This window comes from Zingiber officinale, chromosome 1B, assembly GCF_018446385.1.
Source record: "Zingiber officinale cultivar Zhangliang chromosome 1B, Zo_v1.1, whole genome shotgun sequence".
Lineage (NCBI taxonomy): Eukaryota > Viridiplantae > Streptophyta > Magnoliopsida > Zingiberales > Zingiberaceae > Zingiber > Zingiber officinale.
The window spans coordinates 10,986,734-11,003,357 of record NC_055986.1 but is presented as its reverse complement, the minus strand read 5'-3'; positions in this window follow the sequence as shown (position 1 = coordinate 11,003,357).

Below are 16,624 nucleotides of genomic sequence, written 5' to 3'. Positions count from 1 at the left end.
TCTCAATTTCACATTCTATGTACATTTTCGTCTCCATTTCTACGTATTTTCATTTCTAATTTTCAATTACAATGAAAGGAGACCGTGAAGGTGCATCATTTCGAGCTCGAAAGAGAAAGAAAATAGTGAATTTGCACGAGGACCCCAACATTCAATCCACCGATGACGAGATCGAGCATCTTCCGAATTCAACAACCGAATGCAAGGAAGTACCGATGCAATTACTTCTAACATTCGGTAAATTTCTCCTCTAAAGTCTTCTATTTTCATTAAATATTTTGAGAATGTCACTCTTCCATCGAGAAAATTGCGTACAAAATGTAAGCGTTGTAATGCTTCTTACAAATTCTAAGCAAACGGCGGCTATGGGTCATTTAAACGACATGTAAAAACGAAGCACCCGATAAAATATGGACTCAACCATTCTTAAACACAATTATCTAAATTTTCTTACACTAATGGTAGTACTGATTTTGATTTATTTTTATATTCAGATAATAAATTAAGAGAATTATTAGTTAAATTTGTTTCCGTAGAACATCTTTCTTTTAGTTTTGAATCTAAATATACATTTGAAGATTTTTGTAAAGAATCTCTTAATCCATGTGTTGAACGTGTTCCTAGGTGATCCTATTCGGAATCTGAGTCAGACGAAGCCCAGCGAAGATGGCGTTAGTGTTGACGGAGAGACGACTTTGACACACCCTGTGTATGCACGTCGGAAATGCAAACCCCCACGTGGAACCTCCAAAGGTTGTGGTAGAAGAACTGGTGGTACTCAGACTCTACACACACTCAGATAGACACACGGAGCGTTAGAGACCAGAAACTAAGAAAAAATCCCCGGCGTAGGTCCTCTGATGCTCAAGTCAAATCCTTTTTCCTCAGAAGAATAGTGTACGATGGAAAAAAAAAGAACTGTTGAAGACGAGTGTGGATGTGTGCGTCCCTGACCAAGGAAGAGGACCTCTCTTTTTATATAAAGCTGCATACCTTTAGAGCCTGACCGTTGTTAGAAAATGTCGGGTGTTAGGACCTGTCGGGTGAGAGAGGATGCACGGTGGCCTCCTATTGGTAGAAGGAAGGCTCCACTCTCGGGGAGTGACAGACCACTAGAATATTCCTTGACGTCTAGCAGTTATTCTCTAACAGGACGTTACGATTCTCTGACATTATTGTCGCTTAGTGCTTTCCATCCCACCCAAATTCAGCTACAGTTAGCTCGGGATGACCACTCAGATGTGCTACCAGGACTAAGCTTTGATGATGAGTTGTGGTGAATCGACCAGGTTTTATATGAGACTGTGGCGAGAGACCCATCTTTCATGATTTGACCGTTGAAGAGTCAGCCGGGAGTTGTCTTAATAAAAGTACTACAACCATCTATAAAGCTCGAGCTGGGGCAATCTGATCGGTCAGGAGCAGGCCAGGAACTAGTCCGAGGTTCGTCTTACGTCTCAAATCTGGGGACCTATCCTGCCTGTGACCGACCAGGAATTATGCGGCTCATAACGTAAGGCGGTCTGACTCCCGTCTTCCCTTGACTGTTAACTATCATGTTCCCTTGACTTTTGATTATCACGTCCCCTTGACTTTTGACTACCACGTTCCCTTGACTTTTGACTGTCACATCCCCTTGACTTTTGACTGTCACGTCCCCTTAATTTTTGACCTCCTGGCCTTATCGGGCCCCTCCTTTACATACTGTATCACAAGTCTCCCCTCCAAGTCTAGTCGAAGGAGGTTCAAGTCCGATTGACTAGACCCTGTCACACTTGTGACTCAACCTGCATACAAGGGGCGGGCGTGTGGCTGACTATCTTTACCAAGACCGAAGTGTGTATCATTGTCCCATTGCTACTATTGGCCCGGCGATGATGGCGATGCTTGGACAGATGAGGGCAAAACAAACGCTCATGTTGTTGACAAGTGGTCACAAGAGCCGTGCTTACTTATACCTCGTGCTGGGACGAAAGTTTGGAATGCCAACCGATAGGTCGTTGGTCGCGAGAGCATGCTCGCTTATAACTCGCGCTAGGGCGAGAGTCTAGAACGCCGACCAAGAGGTCGTTGGTGAGCAAAGGAAACACGCTCGTGGACTTATCTACTGTGGCCTTTGAAGCAACTCGTGGTCATGACTCCTACTTGATAATTAGGCCTTGGTCAAATTTGAATCTTACTCTGGTTCCAAGGCTAGGACGAGGTGCTAAACTCTGATAAACTCTTCCCGCCACCTTCTGTTAGGCCCACTAGCAGTTGGCTTAAGTGGGGCGAGGGCGAATAACCCCTGCACAAAGTAAAACAAAAATACCTTCCTTAACTTATAACTTAAATAAATACTTGCATAAAAAAAATAAGGAAACAAAAAAGACAGAGGCACGGAAGTTTTTACTTGGTTACAACCAGAAAGGTTGTTAATCCAAGGAAGTAGAGCGCACTAATATCTTCTTTAGGCGGAGAAGCCTCTTTACAGCAATTATCGCACAAAAACAGAAAGCTAAATGGAAAATTGGAAGCGTACAAGTATTGTTGTAAGACTGCTTGTTCTTCTTAGCTTCTGGGACCAAGCTGCATTTATAGCCTTGATCGAGCAGACTGCTTGTTCTAGAAGTAGACTACTTGTCTACTTCTAAATTAAAGTTCCAACGGTTCTAGTGTTGTTGTAAGACTGCTTGTTCTTCTTAGCTTCTTAGCTCCAAATTTAGACAAGCAGTCTTTGGAACCTAAAATTGGAAGCAACTGCAAATGAAACTCTGTTTTGTCATTTGCCACGAAGTCTACTTGTTTCTTCTTTATCCATTAATACTTTTGCTTGCCTTCGGACGCTTCAAAACTGAATTCCATTATTAATAATAAATCAAAGTCTGTTTTAAAAAATACCTCCATTCTCTTTTTCCAGCTCGCGAACTCTCCCTCGAACTTCAGTGGGTATATGCCTGGTCCGACCATCGATTCGGTGCTTCGATCGGCGGTTAGTCATCCTGAAGCATCTTGACTCTAATACCACTTGTTAGGCCCACTGGCGGTCGACTAGAGGGGGGTGAATAGCCCCTACATAAAGTAAAATAAAAACACCTTTCTCAACTTATAACTTAAACAAACACTTGCATAAAAAGAATAAGGAAACAAAAAAGATAGAGACACAGACGTTTTTACTTGGTTATAACCGGGGAGGTTGTTAATCCAAGGAAGTAGAGCGCACTAATATCTCCTTCAGGCGGAGAAGCCTCTTTATAGCAATTATCGCATAAAAATAGAAAGCTAAATAGAAAACTAGAAGTGTACAAGTATTGTTGCAAGACTGCTTGTTCTTCTTAGCTTCTGGGACCAAGCTATATTTATAGCCTTGATCGAGGTGCCTGGAAGGGTTCCAGGCACCTGGAGTGGGATAAAAACTTATCCCCGACGTAATGATCAAAGACCACGTTGACATGGCTAAAACTTGTGCTCCGGGCGTCCGGAATCGTTTCGGGCACCCCGAATGGGAAAAGTCAACTTTCAATGTTCTCTTTTTTTCATCACACTTTCTCTCTCATCATACTTTATCTCTCACCATACTTTCTCTCTCATCACACTCTCTCTCCTCATTTTTTCTCATTACATACTTTCTCTCACATCATATTTTTCTCTCATTTTCTCTCATCATGCTCTCTCCTATCACACTCTCTTTTCTCATTTTCTCTCATCACACTTCCTCTCTCTTCATTATTTCACATAACATTTTCACTCTCTTCATTCTTTCTCATCACACTTTCTCTCTCATCATTCTCTTTCATCATATTTTTCTCTCACATTCATCTTTCTCTCACATCTAATTTTTTCTCTTTTTTTTTCTTTAAGGGTAAAAAAGGAAATTTTGATTTATTCTGATAGAAAATATGCAACTAACCAAACATTGTTTTTAAGAGTGATATTCATGCTCATACATATTCTCATTCCACAATACAATGATTCTCATTCCGATTCCTATTCCTAGGAAAGAACCAAACGCCTCCTCAATTGACTTTCTCTCCGAGCCTCCAGCTTCGGCTCTGCTTGCTTCGGTCTGGGTCTTCTACTCTGGCTCCGCTCACTTGAGTGATTTTGACCATTTGGAATAGGGCTCACCCGAACCCAACTTCTAACCTTCTCCTCGAGCAAGCTTCCGCTCCGGCTTCTCGTCCCTTAGAAACGCCACGCGCCTCCTTCTCGTCCGCCCGCGTACTCTTCCGCAGCATCTTGTCCCTCAGACGCACTGAGCCCGTCGGCTCTCTCCCATGCCGTCCTTCTCACTAGCTGCGTCTTTTGTTCGACTTCTTGTGCTCCTAAGTTCTTGCACACTTAGGCACAGGGTTAAACACAATATGATCTAACTTAACTTGTTTGATCACATCAAAATAACCTTGGAGTACCAACACCTTCTACTCCTGTTCTCGAGATAGCCGCATGGAATTGTTAGTCCTTGAGGCATGGTGCCAGTGTCCCCATATCAGCCTCATGATTTCTCTATCTTTTCCATCATAAATGTCATTTCATAGGAAGCTGACATGTGTCTGACTGACTTCCTTTGATACGACGCCCGACGAACGCTTTCTGCACGGGACTCAATAATGCTTCCCTTCTGGTGATCCGATGACTATCCTTCGCAACACCGTTTCTATTGTCCAGCTCACATCTCTATGCCCCTTAGTGGTTTTAGTTTAAAAACCCTAAAGGCATCGAACAACTATTCATCAATGCTTTTTCCTCCCTATTTGCTTGCCTTAACGTTCGTGCGTTTTCTTCGTAAGTGTTCATTTCCCTTTTCCTCTACTTCTGCGTTTTTTGGATTATGGCCGGAAAGACTTTAGTCCCCTGGTATGCCTTATTCTGCTCCTATTTAGATATGAGTGATCTTAAGTCAGTGCAATTTAGCCTGAAGCTTTCTGAAGCCTACAACCTTCGCATCCCTGAGCCTGATGATCATCCCTGTTATCCTCCTCCCAGTTGTGTGATTTTCTTTAAGGACCGGCTTCTTGGAAGTCAGCGTTTCCCCATCTCTTTTTCCTTTTCGGAGTTGAGTCAGTATTTTTGCATCCCTTTGTCTCAATTTGCTCTCAATTTCTTCCGCACTATGTGCGGGATAATAATCCTATGCCATCTGTACGACATTCCCTTACCTCCTCAACTTTTCCATCATTTTTATTCCCTCAAACGATTAGAGCCAGACGTTTTCATGGTGCAATCTCGACCCAGGTGTAAGTTCTTCACAAGCATGTCTTCTTCTAATAAAAGCTAGAAGTCTCATTTTTTCTATGTGCAACTACCCGACCCTGTGGCTTGGCCCATTGAGTAGCACTGAGGTCTTCCTCCTTCCTTTGAGTTAAGCGACCATCAGCACCAGCCAGATTGCTTTACTGCTTCTAGGAAATTGGACAGGGTGCAGTTCTAACTCCCTTCCTTACTATGGGAGAGCGTGTTGTATATCTTCGGACTGAGTCCCATCCGGACGCCCTTGACTATATCTTTTGGTAAGATCAAAGAACTCCTCCCTCAAATCTTCACTAACTGAGGTATCTTCGTTTACCTGCAGAAATCGTCATGTTTAGAGCTTTTGCCCTCGACTCCTCCATGTTGCCTAGTAACATTCTACGGAAACGTGGAAGAGAGATTATGTCCAACCAGAAGGTTCCCCTGGCCAACGCCTCAGCAGGAGTCTCCTTTAAGCAAACAGGATAACATAAGGTCCTTGAAGATGAATCTCTCCCTTCAGTGGAACCTCCCGCCATCGCAACTATAAGTGAGAAGACATCTTCTCTAGCCTCAAAGCGCCCCTTGTGCATTGAACGCAAGAGGCAACGTGTTACTCCTTCAGTCCAGTCTTCCCCTGAGAGGCCGCCCCTTGCTGCGGGTGTCTGCCCAGGACAAGACTCCTTCTCGGGCAGGCACTCCAACCTCCTTGGAGGTCGCAACCACTTCTCCTATCCCTGCTCAAGTCACGGAACAGACACCCTCCGGACCGGAAGGGGGGGCAGCCTGCTGTTGGGATGTATACTATAAGCCTAGCTTTTGTATGAACATCTGTTTTGAAATATTTTGAAATGAGAATCACTTTGGTCAAATGTCAACATTTTATATTTATATATATGTCAATGCAGTTGTCTATTTAATTTATATTGTAGATAACATGGTGTGTGGTGCCACACAAAAGATCATGTTATTAGTTCCTTATAAATTATAAATAGTAGCTCACAACCAAAATGGATTAAGACAAACCATTGGAACGGTTGTAGTGTAATTTGGTATTAGTTTGTCTTGGCTATAAAATTACACTAGTACACTATGTGTGTATTGAGCAGACCATTTGAGGTTGTTCTATTTGTACTGATTACATAAAAGAACAGAACCTCTGTTATTATGGATGTGCGTCCTCTTAATCCTTATATAATAACAAGCACGTATACTTAGTATTTATTTCTTTAACTTACCAATGGGTGAGATTTATTCGTTAAATCAATAGACTCGATGAGTTGGGAGATAGTATTATTTATATGGTGTGTTGTTGATTATAGAAGGAATATGTGTCCTAATTATTTAGGCTGATGATGTCCCATTGAGGAGCTCATAAGGATTATCATGTAAACCCTATAGGTGGACTTAGTCCGACATGATAATAAAGTTGAGTGGTACTACTCTTGGAATCAGATGTAATTAATTGAGTTGTCAGTAACTTATTTAATTAACGAACAAACGATATCTTATACACAGGGAGATTAACACACTCATGATAAGAAGGAGCACATATTGTAATATGAGATTAGTGCGGTAGTTTAATAATAACCCTTTAGTGGTATGAGTTATTATTGATGGACTTGGATTGGGTGTTCAGGCCGAACATAGGAAGCTCAAGCCCATTAAAATGCCTAAACCAATTCCTCCTCTACGTCCTTGTTGTAGCCTCTATATAAAGCCTCGCATCCACCCATCCATAACTGGGTTTGGTTTAACTTGGTTTAATTTAACTTAACTTGGTTTGGTTTAACTTAACTTGGTTTGGTTTAACTTAACTTTGTTTAGTTTAACTTGGTTATAGAAAGAGAGATTTTTTCTAAACAAAATTCAATTATAGAAAGAGAGAATTTTTCTTAACAGAATTCTATTAATTTTTCTTTCTTTGTAACCGATGACAAGCCTATAAAAAGGAGTAGGTGGTGGTCCATAAAACCTAATTCCTAATTCCACAATTCTCTTCTCTCCTCCTAAGGCTGGCAGCACACATCCTTCTCCTTGTGGTCGGCGCCCCTCACCTCCCCTCTTCCTCCTTGGTGGTCGGCGCCACCTAGGGATGGCAATTTCACCCGAACCCGATGGAGGATCCGACATCCGACCCGAATGGAGGAGGGTATGGAGGGACTATCAATACCCGATACCTGACCCAAATACCCAATGGGTATGGGTACGGAGGATATATAATCCGACCCGAACCTGACCCATTGCCATCCCTAGCGCCACCTTCACCTCCACCTGGGCCGACACCATTCTTCCCAAGCTAGGGTCGGCGCCCCTCCCCTCATCCTTGAGGGTCGGCGCCCCTCCTAGCTAGGGTCAGCATCCCTTCCTAACAATCCATTGGTGGTCGGTGACTTGAAGAAGAGGAAGAAGATTAGAGTGTGCCTCATCCTAGAGCCTTCTTTTGTAGCCGACGGTTTAGAAACCGAGAAGAGAAGGAGAGTGGTGTTGTCTTGGTAGATCGTCGTCCACACGACGTCTAAGAAGAGGAGAGGATACGGCAGAAGATCAAGAGGTCTTTAGCTACAAAGAAAAGGTACAACTAGTTGTTTATTCCGTTGCATAATTGGTTTTGTTTTCTTTGTATTGATTTTGAATACTAACACAAGAGGCCGGCGATCTTGTACTTCGATCAAGGTATGCTTTGATCCATCAAGAACTTGCTTAATTGATCGAACATGCGGGTTGCTAGGAAAAGTTCTATTCTTGTACAATTTTTTTTATACAGGGAAATTGAAATAGAACGGAATTCCAGCGCCTTCACCTGCGACTTCCACGCCTTCTTTGCCTCCAGTATCCTTGGCTTAGCCATCTTCTGTGGCTCCTACGCCTTCCTCCCGCTCTAAAGACCGCTCCAATGGGCTATATGTATTCACTTCCTCCTTTCAACTACCGTCCCTCCAAGTGCTGGGCCCAACCCCTTCTTCTAGCATTTCCCCCAACTGTGGCCAGGTATAGCTACATGGTGTCCTGGTCGACTCATGAAAGAACACGGCCAACCAGATTTTAGAATGCCCTCAGTTGGATTTGTTTAACACTTTTTCCCAATAGATGGTATCGGTAAGTTTTAACTGCTCCCTCTCTATATCCTCAAAGCGTTGTTGATCTGGTGTTCTTTATAGACCTGTGTTATGGGGCTGAGCATTTCTTAGTTTGTAGCCGATCTTTATCGAGAAAATGAGTCTTTAAGGGCTCATATTCAAGGACTGGTGTCTCCTACGATCGCGAGTTGAATTTTTAATCTGACGGCCCTGGAGAGTTTATTACAATCCCACTTGCAAATAGTGGAGGATCAAACTTGAATTGCCCGGGATCTGTTCCATGTCGAGTCTGACAAGGTGAAGTCACTAGAGATTGCTTTAAAGACCAATGCGGCTAAACTTAAGTCCGAGAGTCTGAGGCTCGTCCAAATCCTAGCTGAGTTGGAGGTGAAGGACACAGAGGTTGCCAACCTCTCCTCCAAACTATAGGACCTCCAAGAGGCCCACGCCTCCCTATGCACATACCTGGCCACTAAAACGACTGAACTGTCTGCTAGTGCTGATCAGGAGTAGCCTTTCAAAAACAAGTGGATGCGACCCAGGCTACCTTCAAGTTTATGCGAGCGAAAATTTTAGCGACCTAGACCGAGGCAACGGATACACGTCAGGAGATGACCGGGGCGCAAGCTAACCTGAACAAGGCCCAAGAAGAGCTGAAGGAGTATCGAGCAGGGGAGGACTTTCGTCTTGCAGCTCACAATACCTCCTTCTTAGCTTCCAAGGACTTTGGGGCGAAGGTAGGTCACCTCATCGACCAGATGCTATATTATGACAGCAAAGGGGCTCTGGGGCTCTGGTGTAGCTACAAGAGAAGGGTCTGCTACGATCAACTCCTCGTGAGGACTTCTTAGATCTCACCCGCCTACTCAACGAGCTCTCTGAAGAAGCTTTCCCTATTTTTGAATAGCCTAGAGCGTCTTGTAATTATCTTCCTTTGTTTAACAAGGATGTGATGTTGGTGCGGGTAGCACTAACGGTCTAACCCAGGTTTTGATGAATGACAAATAGGTTAAGTTAGTTGTGTTGTTGTCTGACACTTTGATCAAGTGTGCAGGAAAAGTCCAGCTAGTCTATTTTACTTTTCCGCTGCGTTTAAACTCTTGTTTTTTCAAATCGATATTCACCCCCCTCTATCGAATCTAACGGTCCTACAGTGATGTCCCAAATTTTCTTCTGCACTTTAGCATTGTGGTTATTGTGTTGGGTAAGTGGGGTAGCACTAACGGTCTAACCCAGGTTTTGATGAATGACAAATAGGTTAAGTTAGTTGTGTTGTTGTCTGACACTTTGATCAAATGTGCAGGAAAAGTCCAGCTAGTCTATTTTACTTTTCCGCTGCGTTTAAACTCTTATTTTTTCAAATCGATATTCACCCCCCCTCTATCGAATCTAACGGTCCTACAGTGATGTCCCAAATTTTCTTCTGCACTTTAGCATTGTGGTTATTGTGTTGGGTAAGTGGATATATTGTTAGCGAGCTGTGTTGCTTGAATGTCTGCCAGGCCCACTTGGGACCCTTTGACATTTCCACTTTTACAGCTAAGTGATAGGCTAAGTGCCTGACCACTTGATGGATATCTAGTCGACCCCACTGCCAGAGCAGGTACCATTGCAAGGGAGGATCACTCCCCTTGGTCGTGCCTTACTATGAACACCAGTAACTCTAATTTCTTGGACGAGTCGCCCTATGGCACTGTCAGCCACCTACCCAATAGTGGGTTACCACGATTCCAAAGTCATCCCACTTGCCCGGACGAGAGTTACTGTATCCTTGTCTATTCCCGATGTCATAAAGGCTTCCACTCTCTTTTCACCACGTGGTCCTTTAATCACCTTTTCTAAACAAGACAAACCCCATCGTAAATTTTTATGATGATCCAACGACTGACGTAATCTCCTTGCCCCTGGCTGATGCCACCCCCTTCTTCTACGAATCATATGATTGATGTTGATGTAGAGGCACCACACCTTGTGCCCCTTCTGCTGGCTATAAATAGTCCCCTTCGACTTCTCTCTTGGAGTTATCGTTGATAGTCAGAGGAGTCTTCCCTTCTCTCTTCTCTTCTTGATTTTGCCTTCCTTGCTCCCTTCTGTAACTTCTCCATGGATCCTTCAGAGCCCCGGTATGCTCCTGGAGTTTCGACCTTTAGCGATGTAGATCCGGATGATCTTCATTTCATGCACGAAGTGTCCACCGTTATGCACATCATCATACCTTTCGAGGCCCATCGCCTCCACCAGCCCTCTCCAGGTTATGTATCTTTTTTCAAGGAGCATATTATAGCAGGTCTTCGTTTTCCCATTCACCCCTTTTTCTCCGACGTGAGTCGCTACTTCCGCATTTTCCTTTGTCACATTACCCCTAACTCCATCTGGATTCTGTGCGGGTTTGTCCTCATTTGTAACTTGTGTGACATCTGTTAGACTCCTCGCTTATTTCATTACTTTTTCACCCCTCGTTGCCATAGTAAGGGTCTCTTTCATTTCCAGGCTTGCACCAAGACCACCTTTTTTACTCCCCTACCCTTTCCAGAGCCAGAGTGGAAAGAGAAGTATTTCTTCCTCAGATTTCCTTCTGCCATAGCATGGCCCACCGAGCGCCAATCAGTTCTTCCTTCTATGTCTGTTATGGGAGACTATCGCTCGGACCCAACATTTATGGAGGCGTCAGTGCAATTAGCGGGCTGGTGCTTTGATTTGTGTGTGCTACTGACAGAGGATGTTCTGTATCTATTTGGGCTAAACTTCGTTCCTTTAGAGTTGCCACACTCTTTGGGTAAGTACTACCCCTGCCGTAGCTTGCTTTTACCTTCCTATTCTGACCCTTACTTCGCTGTAGCAGACACTATTGCCCAGGCGTCTATGATTAGGCCTCTTCCGCCAAGTGCTTTAGAAATAAATCACCGAGGGTGAATAATCCTGAGTGAGCGGGGCATCTTGCCCTCCGTTCCGACTGCTCCCAGGATGACCACGGGTGATTCTACCTCTCGTCCTTCCGCCCCTCAAGTGACACAGTCTGTCCGTTCTATTCCTGATCCTGCTCAGCGAATTCCACGTACTTCTCGCGCTCGTTGCCCCTTACTTCGGAAGAGGGGTCAAATTCAAATGAGCAGCCGCTTTCATGTCGACCGAGGCGCAGGCCTGCTGGAGCCACCTCAATGACCCAGATACCCAGGCCAACTCCAACCTCCACTCTAGAGTCAAAACTTTCGGGCAGCTCTACTATTCCTTCGGAAGATAAAAGACGGCTTGACTGAGGGAAAGCCTCAGTCGATCAGGAAGAGAGCGCTCCGGAGAGGCGATCTCCACCAGTTGCCCCTGCCAGGCCTTCCTCTCCTCGACCTTCCACTTCCACCCATCTTGTTATCAGCGAGACTGCTCCTGGATCCTCTAGGCTGCGACTGTTCTATTTTCACACCACTGTACCTTCCCAGCGGGGGCTGCATCATGATCCCCCTATTATGTTGGCACAGTCTTGTTGTGGGGAAAACTAGCAGATGTTTGGATGGATTCTTTGGAGCAGATAGATGCCAACACACTTCCCACCCAAGTAGACATATTTTCTAAAGATGTTGCTGCGGTAAGACTTCACCCTCCTTTATTGCTCTTCCCTTCTGATTTTGACTGACTTTCTTTATGGATAGTTCTTTATCGTGGAGTTACGCTTGAGCCAGATGTCCCTAGACATATATTAGCAGAATAAAATCTTGAAAGATCACATTGAAGACCTGGAATCTCATCCTTCTGACTCTACTCTAGCAGTGCGCCAACTCAAGGCGGAGGTGGAGTCTTTGAAGAAGGTAAATGCAGCCCAGGAACAAACCCTCAATGAGGCCTTACTGGCGGCCAATCTTTTATGGGACGATAAGAGTTGGAGCTGGCCCGGCAAACCGAGGTCCTGGATAACTTCAAGCTTATGCACAAGCAGGAGATGGACCACTAGCTAACGAACTCAACTCCAAAGACCTGCTCCTTATGGACTATCGAAAATATTTGGAATCCCAGACTGTCGAATTGGGCTCCTTACAGATGGAGCTATCTCAGGCCCAATCTGCCCTGTCTAACTCAGCCATTGCCATGGAAGCTTATAAGGCGGAGGAGAGCGATCACCTTCGGACTAATCGAGAAGAGTACGTGTGCTCTCCAGAATTTGGTTCCCAAGTGGGAGATCATTTTGTCCGGTTGCTCGACTATGGGGCAATAGGAGCAATCCAACAACTCAGGGAAGGAGGATACCTATCGTTCGACCCTCCGGAGGACTTCTTGGACCATCATCAGATCATTAAAGAAATGCCCGATGATATTTTTTTCAGAGTTCAAATGATTCCTTGTCTAGCACCTTTACTGTTCTATAAAAGTTTGCTTCTAGCTCTTTAGTCCTTGCTCTTTGTTCGCTCCTCACGACTTTTCCCTAGGCTAGATCTTGTTGCGGGGGTGCTTTTGGGTCCTTGCATATGCGAGCAGGGCGACACTCGTTATGCTTAGAGCCACAAGGGCTAATTGTGAATAAGATTTTTAAATCCTTACCTAACCTAGCTTGGGCAATCAGTTGGGTTTGGAAGAGCTCTATTTGGGGCTTGCGCAAGGAGGGGAGCACTATGACCCGACCATGTCCTGCGCATTGAGGACTTCAAGAGTGCCTCGATTTTCGTGACTCTCCGAAAGACTTAAGCATAATCCTGATCGGGTTCTCTCGACCGAACACTTTGTGCATAAGCCAGTAGTGCTTACTTCACGACCTGAGATCTTTCTCTTAAACAAATATTAGTACAAAGAATAACAGACTCAGGTATGGTAAGGCTGAAGGTAATTAGCACTCCATGAGCAGTCCAACTTTCTACCCTGAGCATCTTGTAGGTAATAGGCACATGACGCGAGCTTTTTAATGATCTTATATGGACTGTCCCACTGAGGTGCTAGCTTAGTTACCTCCCCTACCGACTTTATCCTTTTCCATACTAAGGCCCCCTTTCTGAAGAAACGAGGGATCACCTTCTTATTATAGTTTTGTCGCATTCGTTGTCGGTACATGGTTAACCAAGTGGTCGTTCTCTCTCAGGTTTTACTGATAAGATCCAGCTCTAAAAGTCGTCGCTCGGTATTCTCGGGCTCGTACAGTAATGGCCATACGGATGTAACCCTAACCTCGACTGGCACAACTACCTCGCTACCGTAGATGGGGTGAAATGGAGTGAGCACCGTGCTTTCTCATGGAGTTGTTCGGTATGCCCAAAGGATGCTGGGGAGCTCTTCAACCCAATCGCCGCCTATATGGTCCAGTTTGACCTTGAGCCCCTTGACTATCTCTCTAATGATGACCTCATCTGTCCATTGCTTTGAGAATATATTACGGAAGTGAAGGCCTGAGTTATACCAAACTCTTGATATCATTCCTGAATTTTCCGCCCTTGGAACTACCGCCCATTGTCTGAGACTGATTTTAGTGGAATTTTAAATCAATATAGGATATTTTTTCATAGGAACTGGATAACAGCTCCCTCCATAATCCTGGTCAAGGCATCTGCTTCCACCCACTTAGAGAAGTAATCTATAGCTACGAGCAGAAATCACCTTTGACCCGGGGCCATTAGGAACTGTCCCACGATATTCATGCCCCATTGATCAAAGGGACAAGAGACTATTGAGGTCTTCAAAATCTAGATCAACCGATGGGACAGGTTCTGATTCTTTTGACAGGAGAGGCAAGTAGCCACCAATTGCTCGACATCTCTCTGTAAGATGGGCCAAAAATACCAGGCCTGTAATACTTTGCGAGCTAGCGTCCTTCCTCCCATATGATTACCACAACATCCCTGGTGAATCTCTTGTAGAGTATACTCCGCTTCGTCTGATCCTAAGCATTTGAGTAATAGTCGAGAGAATGCCCACTTGTACAATTGCTCCTCGATCAGTGTATAAGCATGAGATCACTTCTTTATCAGTCTTGCTGCTTTAGCATCAGCGGGTAAGACATTTTGCTGAAGATACAGGATCATTGGGGCTCTCTAGTAGATTGGTACTTTTAAGTTATTCTACAAGTCGATCTGAACTATTAGGAAATTCTAGGCTATCGATTTATCCGGGGCCCAAGTGGTCAAAGAGTTGGTCATCCTGGCTAATTCATTTGCTCTTTGATTGCCTGCCTTGGGAATTTTAGTTACCGTGACTTCTTAAAGTCTTCCTTGATTTTCTCATATGCTTCTCTATAAAATTGTAGCTTCTCATTATTGATTTTAAAGTTGTCAGCCACCTACTGAGCCACCAATTGGGAATCTGAGTAAATGATTCCCGCATGACTCCTACGTGCCGACCTGCCTGTAGTCGAGCCAAGAGCGCCTCATATTCTGCCTCGTTGTTGGTAGCTCTGAAGTTTAACATAACGGCTAGTTGCATGATATCTTCTTGAGGGGATATAAGAAGTATCCCCACTCTGTTTCCTTGTTAAGTGGATTATCCATCTACGTATATCATCCATGTTTCCTCGGAATCATGCTAATGGATCTCCATCAGAAAGTCAGCCAGGGCTCATGCCTTGATTGCTGCTTGGGGCTGGTATTATATATTGTACTCTCCTAGCTCGGTTGCCCATTTGATAAGATGGCCGACTATTTCCGTGTTGGTAAGGACCTTATGTTAGAGTGTATACTAAAAGCCTAACTTTTTGTAAACATTTATTTAGAAATAAAGAATCACAACGGTCAAATACCTATATGCTAAGTGTAGTTGTTCAATTAATTTATATTGTAGATAACATGGTGTGTGGTGTCACACATAGAAGATCATGTTATCAGTTCTTTATAAATTATAAACAGTTGCTCATGACTAAGATGGAAAGGAACAAACCGTTGGAATAGTCATAGTGTAATTAAGTATTAGTTTATCTTGACTAATAAATTACACTAGTACGCTCTGAGTGTATTGAGTAGGACCATTTAAGGTAAGTTCTTTTTGTACTGACTTAATAAAAGAACAAGACCTTAGTTATTATGGAAGTGTGTGCTCTTAATCCTAATATAATAACAAGTATATATATTTAGTATTTATTTCTTTAACTTATCAAATGGTGAGATTTAGCTCGATAAATCAATATGCCCGATAAGTTGGGAAATGATATTACTTATAGTGTGTGTTAATTATAGAAGGAAACTGTGTCTTAGTAATTTAGGTTGAGAATGTCCCCAAGAGGAGCTCATAAGGATTGTCATGTTAAACCCTGCAGGTGGACTTAGTCCGACATGACAATGAGGTTGAGTGATACTACTCTTGGACTAAGATATTAATTAAAGTGAGTTGTCAGTAACTCAATTAAATTAATGGACATTCGATATCTTAAACACAGGGAGACTAACACACTCATGATAAGGAGCCCATAATATAATTTGGGATTGGTGCGGTAGTGCAATAATAACTCTCTAGTGGAATGAGTTGTTATTGATGAACTTGAGTTGTATGTTCGTGGCGAACACGGGATACTCAAGCTCATCGAAAGGCCAAAATCAATTTCTCCTCTAGGTCCTTGTAGTAGCCTCATTAAACCTTAAGTCCATCCAAATAAAAGCTCATCTTGGTGTCCAAGAAGGGGGCCGGCCCAAGGCTTGGTGACCAAGCCAAGGGTCGGCCACCATCTCCTCAAGAGGGCCGGCCCTATGCTTAGTGCCTAAGCAAAGGAGGGGTCGGCCACTATATGTCAAATTAGGAGGGGTGTTTTAAATTTTTAAAATCTTCTCTTTGTAGAAAACTACAAGTTTTAAAAGAGAAATTTTAAAATATAAAACTTTCCTTATTTGAATTAGGCCACATGATTTAAAAGAAAGTTTAAAAGTTTTAAAACTTTCCTTTTTTAACCATCCTCATGGTTTTAATAAAAAAAGAAGAGAAGTTTTAAATTTGAAAATTTTCTATTTTTGTAACCATGTTAAAAAAGGAAATTTTAGAATAGAAGTTTTAATTTTTAAAACTTTCCTTTTTTAACATCCACATAAGGAAAGAGAGCATGTAAAATTTTATAAGAGGATTTCTTCTTTTATAAAATTTTATTTAAATTTTTTCTCTTGATGATGATGTGGTCGGCCACCCTTGCTTGGTGTCCAAGGAAGGGGCCGACCATTAAAAACATCTAATCATCTATGATTCAATCAATTGAATCAATGATTGATGATTGAATCAATCAAGAGGAAAGAAAAGGAAAAAGGAAAAATAAGAGGAAGATTTTATTTTTTTTGTAAAAAGTCTTTCCTTATTTGTCTTGGGCAAGTAATATAAAAGAATGGGAGGGGAGGCCTCATGAGAGAACAATTCTTATTCTCTTGTTGGTGCTCCTCTTGTGGCCGACCCTC